This window comes from Chaetura pelagica, unplaced genomic scaffold (genome assembly GCF_000747805.2).
Source record: "Chaetura pelagica isolate M959 unplaced genomic scaffold, ChaPel_1.0 scaffold17, whole genome shotgun sequence".
In the NCBI taxonomy this organism is placed as follows: Eukaryota; Metazoa; Chordata; class Aves; order Apodiformes; family Apodidae; genus Chaetura; species Chaetura pelagica.
The window spans coordinates 1,804,213-1,823,999 of NW_009970726.1; the positions used below are offsets into that span (position 1 = coordinate 1,804,213).

The window sequence follows — 19,787 nt, forward strand, 5'->3', positions numbered from 1 at the left end:
GAATGCCACAAGGCTGTGGATTTTAAAACTTTCTAACAATGTGAAATTTGATGATATGGCCTTGTGCTCTTTCTTTTAATTGTATATGATTTGCCTGAGGTAATATCTCGTGTAATTGTTCTTAAGATAATTACCCATAGAACCGCTTAAACGGGAGGGATAGCAAAAGGTTTGAATTTCACAGGCATTTTTGCTTTGCTAATAAAAAGCTACAGATGAACCCCACACATGCCTGATTCCCATATGCAGGACAACTGCTGATCCTCACATGGCAGCAGGACCATGTCAACCTTCCCATGTGGGACGGTGCCCTGATGGATGCCAGCTCAGGCCTCCCCCAGGGGAAATGCTTTTCCACCACCCTGGGCAGCCTGCAGTGCCCACCAGCACCTCCCCCACTTGGCCCTCAGCCCTTTCCAGGGACCCCTGCCCTGAGCCAGCCCTGGGAGCCCAGCACAGCCCCTGGCTGCTCCTGCCTGCTCTTCTGCATGGGCACTGTGCAGCACTGCCTGTCCCACCACTGCCCTTCCCTGCATCACATCCACCTCCTGCCTCTGGGCCAGCTGATCTCCAGCCCTGCTGGCACTTTTTTCCCACTGCTTTCCTCAAAGTATTGCCTCCACCTGAGAACCCCACCTCAGCCTCTGCCCCTGCACCTTGAAGCCACCGTGTTGCTGTGGCTCCTTCACCTTGAGGCCCTCCAGGAGAGGTGGTGGTGGACAGACCCTTCCTCACTCACCTCTTTTCGCCAGCCCCCCATGCCATGCTGAGCAGCGGCCTCTTGCAGCAGCCCCCTCATGCCATCACAGTCCCCAGCAGATGGGAGGGCCTCAGGCTGCCATGCTGGGGAGGTGGTGGCTGCTGCCTGGAGGCTCTGAGAGGCACAGCACGTCACAGAATCACAGAAGCACAGAATGTTTGGAGTTGGGAGGGACCTTGAAGATCATCAAGTTCCAACTTCCCTGCATGGGCAGGGATACCTCTCACTAGAGCAGGTTGCTCAGAGCCCCATCCAGCCTGCCCTTGAACATCTTCAGGGATGGAGCCCCCACAACAACTCTGGGCAGCCAGTGTCTCACCACCCTTACACTGAAGAATTTCTGCCTGATCTCTAACCTAAATCTCTCTTCTTTCAGCTTAAAACCATTACCTCTTGTCCTCTCACTGCAAGCCCCTGTAAAAAGCCCCTCCCCAGCTTTCCTGTTGGCCCCCTTCAGGTACTGGAAGGCCACTGTGAGGTCCCCCTGGAGCCTTCTCTTCTTCAGGCTGAACAGCCCCAACTCCCTCAGCCTGTCCTCATAAGAGAGGTGTTCCAGCCCTTGGATCATTTTCGTGGTCCTTCTCTGGACATGTTCCAACAGGTCCACATCTTTCTTGTGCTGGGGGCTCCAGAGCTGGACGCAGTGTTCTAGGTGAGGTCTCACCAGGGCAGAGTAAAGGGGCAGAAACACCTCCTTGGCCCTGCTGGCCAAACTTCTTTTGACACAGCTCAGGATGGACTTGGCCTTCTGGGCTGCAATTGCACATTGGTGGCTCATGTCCAGCTTTTGACCCACTAGTACCCCGAGGTCCTTTTCTACATCCTGCTGCTGCACCCCAAAACCACCAGCTCCTGACGTGAAAGTGAGTGTTGTGATCACATGTATGTGCATGTATACACACTACCCCTGCGCAACACCTTTCTTTGCAACTTTCTTACAACAAATTATCGATTTCTATGTAATCAAAGCCTTTCCATTGCAAAGTAACACAAAATTGCACTCATCTAAGGCCAGAGCCACTTCAAAAGCAGTTACTAACCAAAAGGACACACCAAAATTAATATCTGTAATCTCACAACCTTTTATAAAATATTTAAATTCAAAAGTGAAATTTATTTGTATGTTTATTTTTTGTATGTTTTTCTCACTCTCTGTGCTGCTTTAGTTTTACTATTGCACAGCAGCCCTCAATGCAGCACTTTTAAATAAAGAAGAATGAAAAATCATTGTACACCAGGATCGACGCTGAGAAGCCAGTGAATTTCTATGCTGCAGGCATCAGGCAGCCCAGTCCTGCTTCTGCCAAAGACAAAAAGGGTTTTGCCAGCAGCAAGACCAAGCTGCCTCTTACACCAAGGTTTCACAACCCAGTGAGGTGGTATGTTAAAGACTCTGGGATGCAGTGGTTTTATTATTTTTATTTATTTATTATTCTCAGCAGGGACAAAAACCCAACCAAACTGAAGGTACCAAGGCATTGCAGCTGCTATTTTTGCCTTTTGCTGTTGCACATATCTTCTGGAAATTATTTTAAATGGCATAAATACAAAACGTCAGTTTCACATCCTGATGATTTTAACTAAAATTCTAAGGGAAGAACAAAAAAGCGTAAACCCCCCCCACTAATATAATGTTAAAATACACAGCCAAATAATTAACCTTCTATGTGCTGACCAGTAGTCTTGGAAGATGGTTACTTGGAACAGTATAAGTCAGGGAAATGCCTGAGGAAACAACTGAATTACACTAGCATATGAATCAATACATCTAGTCAATATTAGGGAGGCATTGACTGCTCTTCCTACTTCAGTGTAACTGTGGAGGCACCAGCATGACCCTGCCTTATTCTCGCTCCATTGCAGAGGTTGTGCAGAGGGTAGGGGTGCTGGGCTCTCAGAAGCAGTTTCCAAATCTCACGTGCCTTTGTAGCAGTATTACTGTGTAAGGGCAAGTCACAGTCACAGTCTGGCCCATATAATCCATTAACCCAACCAGAGATCAATTCCCAGGAGAAGTCTATCCCATTTTTTAAGAATTACTTTGTCGCCAGCACTGTAAATCTAGCAATAAACTGCTGCGAAACTCTATCCTCTCTCACATTTAAAAGAGCTTTGCAGAAAATGGGTCTTGGGGGATAGGGAGACATAGGGAAATCTGTCTCCAAATTTTTCAAAGAGGATATTTTCTACCTGGGACTAGGAACACATTTTTCTATTTTTGAATATACATTTTTAGAATGTTATTTTTACAATTATTTCAATAAACCATAGATTTGTATGGTCACTTAAAAAAATATAGGCAGGAATATCTTTGTCATAGCTACATACCTTTTTCAGATAGACATATTTATAACTCTCAATTTCCTTGAATGTTCCACATAAATAGATGTTCAGTGCTTGTCATATTACATCTTGCAGATATTTAGCACAAAAGAAAAACAACAAAGACGCAATAAAATTATTTTATTTTATTTTATTTTATTTTATTTTATTTTATTTTATTTTATTTTATTTTATTTTATTTTATTTTATTTTATTTTATTTTATTTTATTTTATTTTATTTTATTTTATTTTATTTTATTTTATTTTATTTTATTTTATTTTATTTTATTTTATTTTATTTTATTTTATTTTATTTTATTTTATTTTATTTTATTTTATTTTATTTTATTTTATTTTATTTTATTTTTAATCTACACTGGAAACATAAAAAATGTTCAGGCATTCACTGGTAACAACCACAATTCTGAAGGCAGTGAAACTGAATTAAGTTTTGCTTTGCTCATGACTATAAATACATTATGATAGATATCATGTGAATAGGAGGAAAAATATTTAATTATTTCATCCTAGTGTAAGTGTTTAATTGGTAGACTGATTAAAAAAAAACAGTCATCTTTACCTTTATAATAAAGATCTAGCATGCAAAGGCTCTAGTGAGTGACTACCCTTAATATCTTCTCTCCAGTCACATGAGGCTGGTCAGGATCACAGTTACATGCAGCTTGTCATATGGCACAAGGGTCAGTATCTACTAATTCCTGTGGCTACTGTTACAATATTCAACCACCAAAAGTTTCAGATCAGAAGTTGAAAGTTGGAGACATTTATGAGTGAGAACAGAGGCTCCTAATTTAAAACGTGTGTGACCTTAATATAGCATTTGGGGGTTCAGAATGTTCTTAAGTACTTTGTCTAATACTGCAGTTTTACAATACTCCCTCACTTCCAGTCATAAAACTATGGATTGGTTTACCTTATCTCTAAATTATGAAGAATAGATCTCTGAAAAAAGCAAATTTCCATGGCTATTTGAACAAGCAACAGGCAAATTAGCTTTCCTTGAACCAGTAATGGGCAAAATAGTTCTCCTTGATGCAAAAGTGGAATAAAACCAACCTGCTTCTAACCCTTCATCCCAGTCATAGCTTAGCATTTTTCACAGCTATGTATATTTTTCAGAAAGTACTGTAAATCAGAATGATTCTGTACCTGTCAATGATAACTGTTTATGTAAAATAATCTTCTAATGGGACACCAGAATAGTCTGTCTTAATCAAAGACAGATTTATACCCATACAGTCCAGTTATTCACAGATAGTAAGAAAACATACAAAAATGTACATCTGACATAATTTTTAATCTTGCATACACAATGCAATTATTTTATTTTATTTTATTTTATTTTATTTTATTTTATTTTTAATCTACACTGGAAACATAAAAAATGTTCAGGCATTCACTGGTAACAACCACAATTCTGAAGGCAGTGAAACTGAATTAAGTTTTGCTTTGCTCATGACTATAAATACATTATGATAGATATCATGTGAATAGGAGGAAAAATATTTAATTATTTCATCCTAGTGTAAGTGTTTAATTGGTAGACTGATTAAAAAAAAACAGTCATCTTTACCTTTATAATAAAGATCTAGCATGCAAAGGCTCTAGTGAGTGACTACCCTTAATATCTTCTCTCCAGTCACATGAGGCTGGTCAGGATCACAGTTACATGCAGCTTGTCATATGGCACAAGGGTCAGTATCTACTAATTCCTGTGGCTACTGTTACAATATTCAACCACCAAAAGTTTCAGATCAGAAGTTGAAAGTTGGAGACATTTATGAGTGAGAACAGAGGCTCCTAATTTAAAACGTGTGTGACCTTAATATAGCATTTGGGGGTTCAGAATGTTCTTAAGTACTTTGTCTAATACTGCAGTTTTACAATACTCCCTCACTTCCAGTCATAAAACTATGGATTGGTTTACCTTATCTCTAAATTATGAAGAATAGATCTCTGAAAAAAGCAAATTTCCATGGCTATTTGAACAAGCAACAGGCAAATTAGCTTTCCTTGAACCAGTAATGGGCAAAATAGTTCTCCTTGATGCAAAAGTGGAATAAAACCAACCTGCTTCTAACCCTTCATCCCAGTCATAGCTTAGCATTTTTCACAGCTATGTATATTTTTCAGAAAGTACTGTAAATCAGAATGATTCTGTACCTGTCAATGATAACTGTTTATGTAAAATAATCTTCTAATGGGACACCAGAATAGTCTGTCTTAATCAAAGACAGATTTATACCCATACAGTCCAGTTATTCACAGATAGTAAGAAAACATACAAAAATGTACATCTGACATAATTTTTAATCTTGCATACACAATTGCCTCTTTCATGTGTGATATAACAACAAAAAACAATAATATACTCCTGCTCCCATTGAAATGAGGGACACATGCCTGTTCACATCACTCACTATTGGATGAGAGATCAAAACTAGTGTCCAGCTTTTGCAAACTCCTTAAGCACAGGTATCATATTTATTTTAATAACCCAGATTGTTCCACAGCTTCTTGGAAATATCACATTTTCTTCATAATTAGCCCAAGGAATTAAAACAAAACTCAGAAAAGTATGGGCATGCACAGTATTTTCCATAATTTCCATAATTCTGCCCATTAAGTTTTCCATAATTGCAGTTTAGAGTATAAGAATCCAACTCAGAAACCTGGCACATCTAACAATTTTCATTAGGAAATTATGTCATAAATGGCTGTATGAAATACAAATTGAAGAGCTGTGATATATTTTATTTTCTCTGTTGGGAATTAGTAAGTTACCAATGAGAGGCATTTGAAGCAAAATCTTTGTTTAATCACGTTTCCTTTTTGAAGCCAAAACACAGTGCACCTAGAACAGCATAGCTACAAAAAATGTGTGAGCAAATATAACCAAACCTTCTGCTTTTATACAGCCAAAATAGCCATTATTTATATGATTTTGCCTGTGGCTTTCAACTGTGGTGTTTCAGCAGCTCTTTTGATAGGAGTAATATTAATAAATGAACTGACTGTAAAATCATTAAAGAAACAAAGTGATGTAGTTTAATAGTCTGCAGAGAAGTTCAGTGCAGGTAGCCTTGTTACCTGCTCATGTTTTTGTATCAATGTCAGTGAAATTTCCAAATAGTAACGTAAAGTCAAGAACAACCTGAATTCTTGATATGCATTCTGCTTCAGATAAAAAGAGTCACATTTTATTCAAAGTACAGAAAAAAAACAATAAAGTTCTAGTGAGACAGAACAGTGCAGTAACTCAAGAAAATTAATGCCATGAGCAGTTTATCCTCTCTTTTTGACTGCAATGGTCAACAAAATAAATGAAGAACAACAAGAGAGAATTATGCAAAGGCCTAGAGAGTAACTCCTATTTTTAAAACTATTAATTTTGTGCTTGGTGTCAAAGGACATGACAGTAAGCACTGAATAAATACAAAACTTCTTTGGGATTGCTGTTTTTTTCAAGATGAAAAATGCACTGGCTTGGAATGTTTATTTGAACCAGCTGTATGGTATTACTATAGAGAGTCAGGAAGTTAATATATTCTTTGGAAGTCCAGTATCATAATAAGTTATTCTTGCAGCCCTAGTAAATGAACTGAGGACATGCAATGTGATTTGGCAGCCCAAGCACAGACACTGTGCACACTCCTAAATTCCAGCTACACAGCAGCTTAAGTTACCAGCGCTTGGTCTTGCTCATAATGAGAGTGACTGGTAGAAAGGGGGCAGATTCAGAATTAGTATCAGGATTTCCTGGTACACGTGGTGGGACTGACCTGCTCCAAAATTAACAGAATTAAACCTTCTGACTGAAATGTCTCATGTGACAGGACCTGGCTCATCACATACTACACCTCTTTTTGTTCATTATAGTATTTTATTCTGGGCATTTGGCCCCATGTGATTTATACAACCATGTCCTCATTGCTATAGTGCTGGTGATACAGCAACATGTTGTGATATGAAGCACTGGAAAATCAAAGAAATCTCTATTTTGACAGAAATATCCGTGGCAAGCTGGTGTACATGGGTTGTGGGGGAGGAAGGGTATATATTCAGATATTCTGGTTAAGAGCAGCCATGAAATCTGTTTATATTCTGAATCTCTCTCATAAAACTATTAATTGTGGAATCCTTCATACCACTACAATCAATCTCTCCATAACTATTTAATAGCTATGCTGAGGCAAATCAAATTATTCTCATAATCAAGGATAAAATACAACACATTTTGCAATCTAAGTAGAAGATCGTTTGCTTGTACTATTAGTGTCTGAAGATGAACTGCCATGCCTCGAAAATATTAATTTTATTATATTAAATTTAAAGAAAAATAATTTATAGTGCTGAATTTCAAAGCTAGGTGAATATTTTTACGGCAAGACAATGCAGAAAAGTAAATTATAACACTGCAACATCTCAGAATAATTGGGGTAAGTTAAAGTTACCTTAACAGATGTTTTGATTTTAACTCTGCATTCCCTTATTCTGGTTAATGTTGTCACAATCTTCTGGTTGCCTAAAAATGGATTATTGTTATCAGCCATATCCCATCATCCTCAAGCAACTTTCCCTAAAAGGGAAAGGGGAATTTTCTTTGAGTGACAGATGCAGAATAGTGACAGATGCAGAATTCACCAGTTTTTATCCTGTGAGTGCCATGTAAAATACAATGCAGAACAGTTCTGGAACACCTTTTCTTTGTAGACAAGCACAAAAGCCTCTTCCAGAAAATACCACTTTTACCTAACTTTTTTGCTTTGTTAGAACAATACAGATGTAATAAATGAACTTAATAGAATGTTTAGAGAATGTGTCTGAATTTATTTATGCTTATACATGAATTATGCTTTTAGCTACTATACCCTCACTTTCTTTAAATTACATAAGCATTTTCTTTTACAAAATATGAACAGAGGCATATCACAGTTTAGTTAATTTAAACAGTCAATCCATTAAACGTTAAAAAATACAAAACTAAGTTATTGACTGGTGTATAGATCCCAATGGGGCTTTACAATCTTGTGCTAGGAGATACATTGGTCCTTAATAGTAGTCTAATACATTGTGCTGGAAATAATAGATTAAGTGAACAAGTACTCTGGTATGTGCTTACATTTTAAAGCATATATTATCTACTAGATATAACAACTATTTTAAAATTAATTGCGTATTTTGCTACACTCACAGACTATTTAAAAACTGTACTAGATAACATTCTTTTTGGTCCAGTATAGGATATCTTAAATTCTGGCTTTTTTTTCCCCCCAGAGGACTGTAACGTAATGGTAATTTATCAACTTAAATAATTAAATTAGAATACTGCCATAAAACACACACATAACTCTGTTTCTATAGGCAAAATCCTTCTGGCTTTTTTCCAGTAGAATGTGGCATGTTGATCCTAGTGATGGGAGTGGATGCTGGAAAGCACAAACCAGGACTCTCTCTCCAAGCCTGAGCAGCATAACTCCCTCAGCCTAAGCAGCTCCATCACTTCCATGGCACAAACAGCTTCCAGAATTGGGAAGGGCCCACAGCACCAAAACTAGCAGGTTGCTCAGACCAAGCATTGTTCCCTTCTCTGACTCCATCCTTCATTGCTGCAGTCAAGAAATCTTGGACTGTCTGCTAAATGGTGGTCTCCAGTTTTACCCTGTCCCAGGAGATCAAGGGGAAATCAGACCAATCCTATTATTAGCTGAGGGTTTTTGCACTATAGAGTCAAGGCAATGGGTGGGAAATGAAGGTCACAGTGAAACAAGGAAGAAAGAAAAGGTTTCTGAGAGTTCTCCCCAAAGCTGGGAGAACTCCATGGATGCATGCACTCTTCTCAGTCTCACCATACAGCACAAGAGAGAAAATCCTGCCTTAGAACTTCCAAGGGTTTCCAGGCTCTCAGATGGGCTTTGCCTCGGAGAGGATGCCTTGACAGGAACAGATGTGATAACAAATGATCTTTAGAATTACACCTAGAGAGCTGTTGACCATTTCCTGAAAGCTGTTCATCCTCCTGAGCTCCTGGCTTTAGTTTGGAAACCTTGAGATTCTGGCATACAATTAAAAAGGGTCAACAACAGGAGTAAGAAAAATAGAGCATACGACCTAGAACCAAAAGAAAGCAGGGGCAAAACCAAGGTGCATATATGTTTTAAGAGTTTTCCTCTGCTTTTAAAGATAAAAATCATAAAGTGGTGCACACGGAAGGCAGTTCACCTCGGGAAGTCCAAAGGAAAGGCTGTGGACACAGGCTTGTGTTCCCAAGTGTGAGAGAGGAAGACAATAGATTGCTTATTTGTTCTTCTCGGACTTCACCAACTACAAGTGAAAATTTTCTCAGCACTGACTTCTTGTAAAGCTCCTTGAAATCAAGACTATGATTACATCCCATGAGTAGCATGGAGCGACAGTCACATTTCACCCATATGCTCACTCAGGTTTATGTTGATGACTTCAGGCTGTCTCAACTAAGTCTTCTTGGGGAAAAAAAAAAAAAAAAAAAAAAAAAAAAAAAAAAAAAAAAAGGCTGAAAGAATAACAACATACTCAGCTGGGGAGTATTTTTAAGGCAAGTTTGGGAAAAAACCTGGTCCTGCCCATACAATCCTATACAACATCTCATTCGTTGCCTGCGAGAGGCAGAGAACAGAAGAAGGGGAGGGGAAAGCAGGAGATGGAATGAGAGAAGAAGCAGAAACAAAGATGCAGCATCTAGAGACAAAACGAAAGGAGGAATGGCACTGGGGAACATAATAACAACATACTCAGCTGGGGAGTATTTTTAAGGCAAGTTTGGGAAAAAACCTGGTCCTGCCCATACAATCCTATACAACATCTCATTCGTTGCCTGCGAGAGGCAGAGAACAGAAGAAGGGGAGGGGAAAGCAGGAGATGGAATGAGAGAAGAAGCAGAAACAAAGATGCAGCATCTAGAGACAAAACGAAAGGAGGAATGGCACTGGGGAACATGCAAAAATGCCTCTTCCTACATTTGCTAAAACTAAGCATGCATACAAATTATACTGCTGAAATGATAAGCATAAGCAAGCATACTTGGTTTTAACCTTTCAAGCAGTTAAATTATTTTCTCTCTGATTTTTCCCTGTCAATTCCCATCCTCGTCTTGCAAGGTTTTTCTCCTTTCTCAGTTCTCTTTTTCTTTTCAATGCCGTCTTGCTTTGTTCCTCTCTCTTTGCTTCTGTCTGCTTCTTTCTTCCTCTTCCTTTCTTCTCCTGCTCTCCCTTGTCTTTTTTGTCTTGCTCTTACTCTCCCATGTGTTCCCTGAACATATGAACATGAGCATAAATAGTGGAAGAGCATTTTTTTTACCTGATGCTCCTTTTCTATCCCCATGTGGCTTTGACTGCTGCAGCTCTGTTAGGTTTTAAATACACATGGGGAAGCCACTTGTACTCCCATGTGTTTTAGAACTATCTACAGTAGCACACTGCAGGAAAAACATGTGGGAAGGGAATGTGTCGGAAAAGTTGCTTGTACTCCCTCCAACACGTGGGCCACATTTAACAAGGTCAAGGGACAAGTGTGGCTCACAGGCATCAGTTCGACCGGTACTATAAAAGGGATCACGCATTCTTCTCTCTGTTACCTGCACACACTCTGCAGTTAATCACTCACCCAAATACAGTTTATGGAATTTCAATTGATCTGCTTTTATTTTTAGGCTAGATTATCATCTTAATGTATTTTAGGAACAGATGATCGTGTATTTTTTCCTGATTTGACAATTCCAAGACAGTGAAAGATATAAAAGTAACAAGAGGAAACCTTTATTTTCGTTTCCTTTGTCTTCCCTCCTGCATGAGAGCATCATGCACACTGGGACTGAGCAGACAAGGTTATGCCTGTTAAGCTAGCTGTCTGTTCCTAAGGCAGATACTTTCTGCTGAGGCTTCCTTCTGAACTTTCCTGCCACGAGACCAAATTCACACAAAATGTCTGTGAACTGTTGGTTCATGTTATGCACATTTTGACACCTTTCAGCTGGCTTGCACAGATTTTCAAAGCACCTGTTCCAATACAACCTGTCTTTTTGGCAGCAAACAGTACCAGTAAGCCCCTGGTTTTCTTTCCTCCTTCACTCAACCATCTCTAGCAACGTACATGTCCAAAAATATAATTAAGTGAAAGAAGGCAAATGCTGTCCAGCTCTCCCAGATATCAGACCAGACTTCCTGCAGAAAGAGGAGAAAAAAAGAAGTTCTCATTGTTACACAGAGTAACTAAACTGTTCTTGCCTGTCACTCGTTTCTTAGGGGAAAGGTCCAGCTAACTTGCAAGTGGGCTATTTGCCATGTGAACAGATGGGCACAGGGCTCAACAGCCAAGAAATTATAGATCAAATTTTGAAATTTGTTGCTCACTCTCCACTCCAGTTGTTCCTAATTGGCCTCAATGGAACTTTATCACTGAAAAAAATGGTGTAATTGCAACAACATTTGAGTGAACAAACACACGTCCAATCTAGGTGCTAGAACCAGGCTTCCTGGCTGACAAAACCAGGATGACAGTCCACGGATGTTCATTACACAACGATGTGGCTCCCTAAGGTTAACATGTTCTGTGCAAGCCTACAGTGGAGTAGAAGGGGAGTGTCCAATGCCTATTTTGAATGGTGGTCTAAGAAAAAGTCCTTTGTCCAAAAATAACCTCATCATAACTATAACCGTTTAAACAAAGGAAGAGTTCACTTATGTCTTACAATATGTAGAAGACAAGAGGAGGTAAGAGGTTTTTCCAGCTAAGCACTGTTTATAATGTATTGTTGAAAATTGCTGTCAACTATATAACAAATATTAACATTCCTGCATAGTAAATTGATCAAAATGAAATTATATTTGACTGCCACTAATTGATCAACAAGAGAAACTTATTTTTAGAAGTACATTGTTTCCTAGCTTTTCAAGTGCTGGTATAGCAGCATACATTTGCCTCAAATTCCTGTGTACTCAGTGAAAATATAAGATTTTAAAATTATGCAATGATGCAATTATTTAGTTCTGGGTTTGCATCAACAGGAATTTGAATTATTGCCGAAGAAGAAGTATTTACCTATAAAATATTGGTCTCTTGCACTTCTTTATATTGCTTGCACATAGCTTTGCAATTTTAACTCCGTCTTTCTGTTACCATTTTGACTATATCAATGCTGTATTATGTTAACTAATACCAGCAGCTGCAAGCCAGGATCTTAACATTTTGTTTACACTGCAATGGGAATGTCTTGCCTTATGCCTGTTTCTTGTATACATTTTGACAGGTTACTGATGTATTTTCAAAAAATAGTTGGAGCACTGTGAGGGCACCAATAAGATGTAATGATGATCATGATTACTGATACTTTATAAAAGATACTGTACTTCTATTAAAAACTGCACACGCAGTCAAAGTAGATAAAATATTTTTCTAAGCATCTACACAATACATTTCATTAATTATCTGAAGGCGGGGAAAAAAGCAATTTCCTTGGGTGTCTTCCAATTTTTCTCCACCACTCAGGCCCACTGCTATTTGGTACAGGCAGATTAGGGTAGCTGATGATTCTTATTGATTTAAATGTCGTGCTAGGAAGCCTAAATCCCCAAGAGCAATAGAACCGCCCCTATCACTATCCTTCTGCTTATTGACCTAATTCACTAACCAACCATCAGGGTTTTCTCTCACAACCAATAAATCTTGCATGAAACAGACAGTACATGGACACTTGTAGTTTTCACTGGTGCTGCCCATATTATAAATTCAGGGTCCACAAAGCATTCCTCTTTGTTTTCTCAGATTGATTGTAATGTAATTTCCCACTTAGAAATGGGCAGAAACCACAACAGTATTTTTAATATCAAAACTATTTCTACAATCTGAAGAAAACTTGTTGTCATATAAACAAAGCAGACAATAGAGCACATGTAAAATTCCATGTATTGCAGTGCTCTGATTTGCCTGTAAGTTATTGCTGGAACGGCTGCTGAGCAGATCTAATGGTTGCAGCATTACAACCACTAATTGAGATCCACTTAGACCCACTGCTTACTGTTCAAAATTCTGATAATTAGTAAGCTTCCTCTTTGATTAATTGAGCCAAACAATGAAGAATGAGCCAGGGTTTGTCATGTTATTCTGAGTCACACGGGGCAGTCTCTTCAACTCAAACTTTTAACTTGGACTCAGCATATGGCTGCATCTGAGCTTCACTCTCAGTGACATTATTGGGTTGAACAGAACGCTTGTTTATATGTAAAAGCCAGTTTACACTTGGTGGCTCTGTAAAATGTAGTCATCTAGATATGAATTATGATCACTAAAAAAAAAAAAGAACAGAAAAAATACACCATATTTTAAAAAACAAAAAAATTCCATGCTACTTTGATGGGTAGGTCTGTTTCAGAGCAGAGGCCAAATTCTGCTCTCAGTAAAGATAATTAAAGCAACGGCAAGGTCCTAAATTACTAGTCCTCTCATCAATATCAAGTTAAGCTTTTATCAATGTAATTTGAAGCAGTATTAAAAGCGATAAATGTTAATTTATAATTGTTGATTTTATCAAAGCAAGATCATTTGCAACCATACGTAACTGTGCCAGATTTTTATCACGTTAATAAAGGTTAACATAAGCCTTACAAGGAACATCAATGAGCTGAGCACACGACGTTTGCTTTTGGTTAGATAAGTATGCTTTGTAGTAGTTGATATTCCCTCTAGATAATGGATATGGGCCAAATTCTCTGCTGACACAAAGCAATATAAGTAATTTGAAAGCAGATATGCTGATTTACACTAGCTGCAGATCTAGCTCTAATATCTTTAGATGCAATAAACAATCTTAAATAGGTCTGTTTCCTGACTATTACTCAGCCATTCCTCACTATTGCCAAAAAGGAACTGTGAATGCCAAGGTCTGCAGGATTTTATTTATCAAAGCTTCTGTCAAGGCATCTATCATTTTGGCATGCAAGCCGTGCTTTATGACCAGAATCAAAAGTTTTCATGAAACAGAAGGATTAACTCTAGCCAAAAAAATGCTACATAGTGCCACTTCTTGCTGTAATACCTTTTCCTTTTTTCTTTGTTTTCTTTTTTGTTGTTGTTGTTTGTTTGTTTGTTTGTTTGTTTTCTTTTAATAAAAACTGTGTATTATCTTAGTAGATTTAAATACTTTTGCTGCTTGGTATAGCTAAACTTTATGAATAGAACTTAAAATATTATACCATGCATCTCTTTAAGTACTGGATTACTGATAATTCATTGTTTGTATTTTTGTATTTATCTACCTTGATAAGAAATTAAGTGCAGAGCAAAGCAAATCACATTTCTGTTTGTAACATGAATGCAAAATTATATTACCAATTAGGTGCTATGCTAAATAACATTTTAGTGTTCTGACATTAAACATCTGGAGAAAAATAGTACCTAAAACATACAGCATAATTTTCCTTTGAGGTTTATCTGCTTTTACTTACACTTGCTGGATGTCAGCTTATAATAGTTATTCTTCTATACACAACTCTAGCACTAATGTGACAGACTGTGAATGCTTCTTGACAATAGAGCATAATATCCTCCTCACAAGCTTCCGACAGCAAACTTACCATCAAGGCTATGAACATGTAAAAAGGCTTACTTAAAACTGACAAATTTCAAGTGTGCTTGGTTTGCTGTTCAAAAGCACATACGGATTAGATACTTCTCAATAAGTTTAGAGAAAAATAAGGCTGAATGTAATGACCTTTGGGTACTATGTGTGACATCTGTATCTGAGTGCTGCCTGAGCAGCGTGAACAGTAGGTACAATTTTGACATAACTGTAAATGTTGTCAAGTCATTTGAAAAGTCACAAAAATTTCCATGTTAAAGCTACTACCGATAAATGTTGATTGCAAAGAAACAATACCAATATAATTACTAAAAAACATTTCCTAGTATTTTTGTGACTGTGACAAAGTATGTTCCTCTGTGGCTCAGGACTCGATGTGGAATTACAGTAGTAGTTCCACTAAAGCAGCAGGGATCTTTGTGTTTCTCCATCCAGCATTAAAGGCTGCATCATCTATGTAGGCCTCATCTATAAATCCCAAAAATTTAGTCAAAGGCACTATAGTTTTATCTTAAGAAAGAGCAAGCATGTTATGAACTACATAGCTTTATTTCTCTGTGAGAGAAGGAGAATGCCTGAGAATTCAGTAAATACTGAATTTTCACTTAATTAGAAGAACTTTAAAATATATTAAAGCAGACCAAAAGACAAAGCTTCTGTCCTGGAAGATGTGCTCTCTAGTACATCATTGTGACACTTTCTCACATGCTTAAATCCCTACATCCTTTTATTACTCAGATCTTAGACATAAACTGTACAAATTCTCCCTGTGATTTTTTTATTATTATTATTGGAAAAGAAAAGGTAAAATATGCATTCAAAAATATTTATTTTTTTTTAGGTTTGATTGGATATATGTTTTAGTAAAATATGGGGAAAGTGGAACTTTTATAATATATAAGATTTTCCTACATCATTAGAATTCAGAGGAGCAATGATGTTTTAAATAAGTGGTACTACTCTGCTTGCCTCTATTCCTAAGTACTTAAATAAGGACTGAAATATTAATAGCTTAAAAGCCCATAATTTAAATATGAAAGCTCTAAGGTTTTTTTAGTATTTTTGTATAGCCTAAGAGTATGTGGCTCTTTTCATGTACAAGGGGAAAATTATAAGATTTTAAGTTTTTTAAAATAGAAGCTAAAAATAAGTCAGAACAAGTCTAAGGTAAATAAAAGGTAAATAGACAAGTCCTCCTTTTTAGTAAATCAATGTAACTTAATTCAAAAAATACCACCTAGTAGAAAAATGTTTTTCAGGCTAAATACCTGGTAAAAAAATTAATTTAGCTACTACAGGTTTTAACTTCCTGAGATAAATCAGGTGCTTTCACATATTTAATTAAAAAGCTAATCTCTTTAACTCCTAATCAGAAGTATTTGTGAGCAAAAGAAGAATATTTTCTTGAGTAGTCCATCTCTATAACCAAACAATGCATTTATTGAAATTAATATGTATGAAAAAATTCGGGAAGTATAAAATATTTTTTAAATTATGTGACAACTACTGCATTTCCATCAGATAAGGGGACTGTCTATAGCAGCCATACCAAATAAATAGTCCACATAATGGCTTAGTTCCAGACTGTATTTTATTTACTGTATTGCACCTTTGTGCCTGTAACATGAGAGAATTTTTTGTAGGCCTTTTTGAGATCTGCAGACTCCTTTTCTCCATGCCACGATCATGTCAGTGACCAATACATGCATATCACGTTTTTTCTTCAGATATTAATCCAGAAAGAAATGCATTTTGTATTAACTATTCTTCACCATTCTCATAAACTTCAAACATTTTATTCAGTAAAATACATTTTATAATACTGACTTTCAGTAAAATACATTTTATAATACTTTATTTTATAATAAACATACTTGACTTAAACATTACAGGGACATTCCATTAGTGTGTGGATTAAACTTTGGAAGTCAGCAATAATTTTGCAGAAAATTGACACTGGAATATAAGCTTAAATTACTGTCCTTTTAACCTGTGAAGAGCAACACATAGGAATAAAAAAGGCTAATCAGAAACTTTTCAGAAAGACTTATGCCAATGCTTGCATTTTATGAGCTAGTCCTCTGGACACACTAAGTTATTTGCCTTCATTTTTAACAGTTTCATTGTTTTGTTTTTACTAACAAAGCCCAGGCTGTAAAAAAAAATATTGAATTAATATTGAAATATTAATGTATTTTCTTCATCATTTCTCTGCTTCATTTACTTCTTTATTTCATACAGTTTAGTTTCCTCTTGGAAACTGTAATAAACAGGGTTTTTAAACATGTATTCGCTATGTTAGAGTAGTAAAATCTGATACCAGTCTGACAATCTGAATCTATCTCATGTCTTTTTTAAAGGGAAAAAGAGAGAGAATAAATCAGGCTGAGAGGTTGGATGGAGGAATAGAAAATACAAATTTTGTGATGAAAACTAGTTAAACTTACTTGTATTACATAATCTTGCAATGAATCTTCAGCAGTTGTTTTGTCTTTATACTAGATCTTAATTTATAGATTTCAACATGCTATAAACAATAAGGAGGTGCTGAAGAATAAGTTTCTGCAAGGTGACCATGCCATATGTGTACATTTGTAACCTTTCTGAGTGACTACCCTTATTTATAGCCTTAGCCTCTTTACCTTCATAATTCTAAAGCTCAGAGCTTTGTCCTCTCCCCCATTTTAAGGTTTTCCTTCTCCATTTTATGCTCTCTTTCCTTAGGTATCATGTCTATATTTGGCAAGCATACCAAAAGATAGATAAAGCCTTAATTTCTCAACCCCTCTGCCTGTTACCATCTCTTTCTTGTTTCTGGCAAAATAAAAATTACCAGACTTCTGTCAGACAGTACTCTGAAACACAGAGTTAATTAGTTCAATGGTACTAATTTTTATGCCAAAATATCAGGCCAATGACATTACTTCAGATCACACATCAAAACCCTAAGCATTTGTTCTTCACAGGATCATGAGGCCTAACATTGTACATACAGAGTGTGTTAGAACTGAGGGCAGGACTCTGCAGCCAACGTGATTTTCCTTTTGACCTCAACGTGGGCATAACTGAGACCTAAGTATACAAACCCAGAGTCAGAGAATCTGAGAATGTTAGGGGTTGGAAGGGACCTCTGGAGATGATCGAGTCCAACCTCCCTGGTCTGGACCACCTAGGGCAGGTCACACAGAAATGCATCCAGACGGGTCTTGAAAGGAGAGACTCCACAACCCCTCTGGGCAGCATGATTTTACAGCACAGTGACCAGACAACCCATGGTGGCAGGAAACTGAAAAGGTAGAACCACTAGATCACCTGTGCTTTGCATCCATACTAAGGGAGATGTGCACACGGCCACGAGGGCAGCAGAAATTCACTACAAAATATCGCAAGAAATTAAAAAGAAAATGTAGTGTGATTCAAATAAATGCAAAATGTGAGGCAGTGAGATATGCTAATCTGACTGTTCTTACTGCAACAAAACTGGAACTGGCCTCCAAAGCCAGACTGAGATCTTAGACAACTTATTGTAACTAGTGGGAGGTCCGAGTGCAGATACAAAATTCCCACCAGCTTTTCAATTAAATCAGCTACTGGTCAACTACCATGAAAAGCTCAGATGAAATTAAATGTGCTTGTTCACAGCTCTTTCCTAATAAGAAGTCAGGACCTCTGCAGCACCGTCAGCCTGCAGAGGGGTTGCAGCACAGGCCGGCAGGCGATCAAAAGAGGAGACTGTGCTCGCCATTGTAAATTATGTTACTCTAGAATGTTATACTTTGTAAGTTCTTCTGTCGGACTTGCTTTTATTGGCAACACTGTTTAAGTCGAGCAACATTAAAAATTTAGAAGGGAAAACGTTCTGCTCTGTTTTTCTGTCATTTGACATACTTGGCAATAATTAACAAAGTTGGCTGGTTTTGCACTTTGTGTTGTCTAATGTGTGTTTGTAGCAGGAAAAAAGTACTGCCTATTTTACATTATAGAGATAGTATTTTAAAATCATTAATCTCGTAGAGATCTTCAGCTTCTACTCATTTTTTTTTTTTAAGCTGAACAGTTTTCAACATTGAATTTCCCTTTAAGAAATGTTCAGGCTCACTAAAGGCCAGATTACACAGAAATGTTCTTGACTGTTCAGCACAGCCAGGTGCAAAGAGAATGGTGGTATCTTAGACCTTGTGCGTGTTTCAGCTCCAAAGGCTGCACACACCACAATCCCTGTGAAAAGGCCTTCACCTATGTTGTATTAGTTCAGCCTTAATTTGGTCCTTAGCTGAGATACAGAGATAAGCCATCTCATTGTTTAATGGTAGAGCATTAACTTAAAAGATGTTTTCGGACCTACAGCAACGTTTCAGGATGTAAAAAATAAAATTACAATGCAACAGGTTATTGCCTCACATTAGGAATGTACTGGCTTAATGTGGAGGTGCTTTTACACAGCGTTTTTACAATCTTTACTACATCCCTGCTGAAGCCTGTCACTATTTTATGTATGTCAAAATGTGCAAAATGTTACAACAATCTTAGTTACAAACTTATTTGAGTCAAAGCCGGGATTTCCGCCCGCTGTAACAGCGGGGGGAGAACGCGTTTTGACGCCCCTTTCTTTAATCACGGGGGGAAACAAAATACCTTGTGATACACACGTCTAAGGTAGGCATTTCAGACGCAAAATAACATACAGGAAAAAGGGCAAGACTCTGCTCCTGGTGTTTCCAGTTGGCAGGAGGCAGGTCTGCGGAGATTTATAGAGTGGGTGCGTGGAACGTCAGGCTTGACACCGACACAGCGGCTTGAAAGATGCAGCGAGACACCAGCACTCGGGGGCTTTAGCGAGACAGGAGCCTCCGAACGTGCATCCGTAAACAACTCACGGACGCGCTGAGCTCGGCAGGCGCCGCATCCTCCCCAAAATTCGGCCCGAAACGGCGTCACCCCCCGCTCGGAGCCCCAGGGACCGGGAGGCGCTCGGTCCCCCGCGCACAGGACACGCGTGGGCAGGCGGAGGGGGCGGGGGAAGCGGAGGAGGTGCCGCTGGCCCGAGCGGCAGCCCCGCCCCGCCCCGCACC

The 19,787-nt window shown here is 38.0% G+C and overlaps 1 protein-coding gene across 1 annotated transcript in view; it reads left to right on the plus strand.

Annotated features, from left to right (window-relative positions):
* The window catches only part of LOC104397085 (polycomb complex protein BMI-1), a 45,369-nt gene that overhangs the window by 10,807 nt on the left and 14,775 nt on the right, over nt 1-19,787 (plus strand). The gene's annotated exons all lie outside the window — the stretch shown is intronic.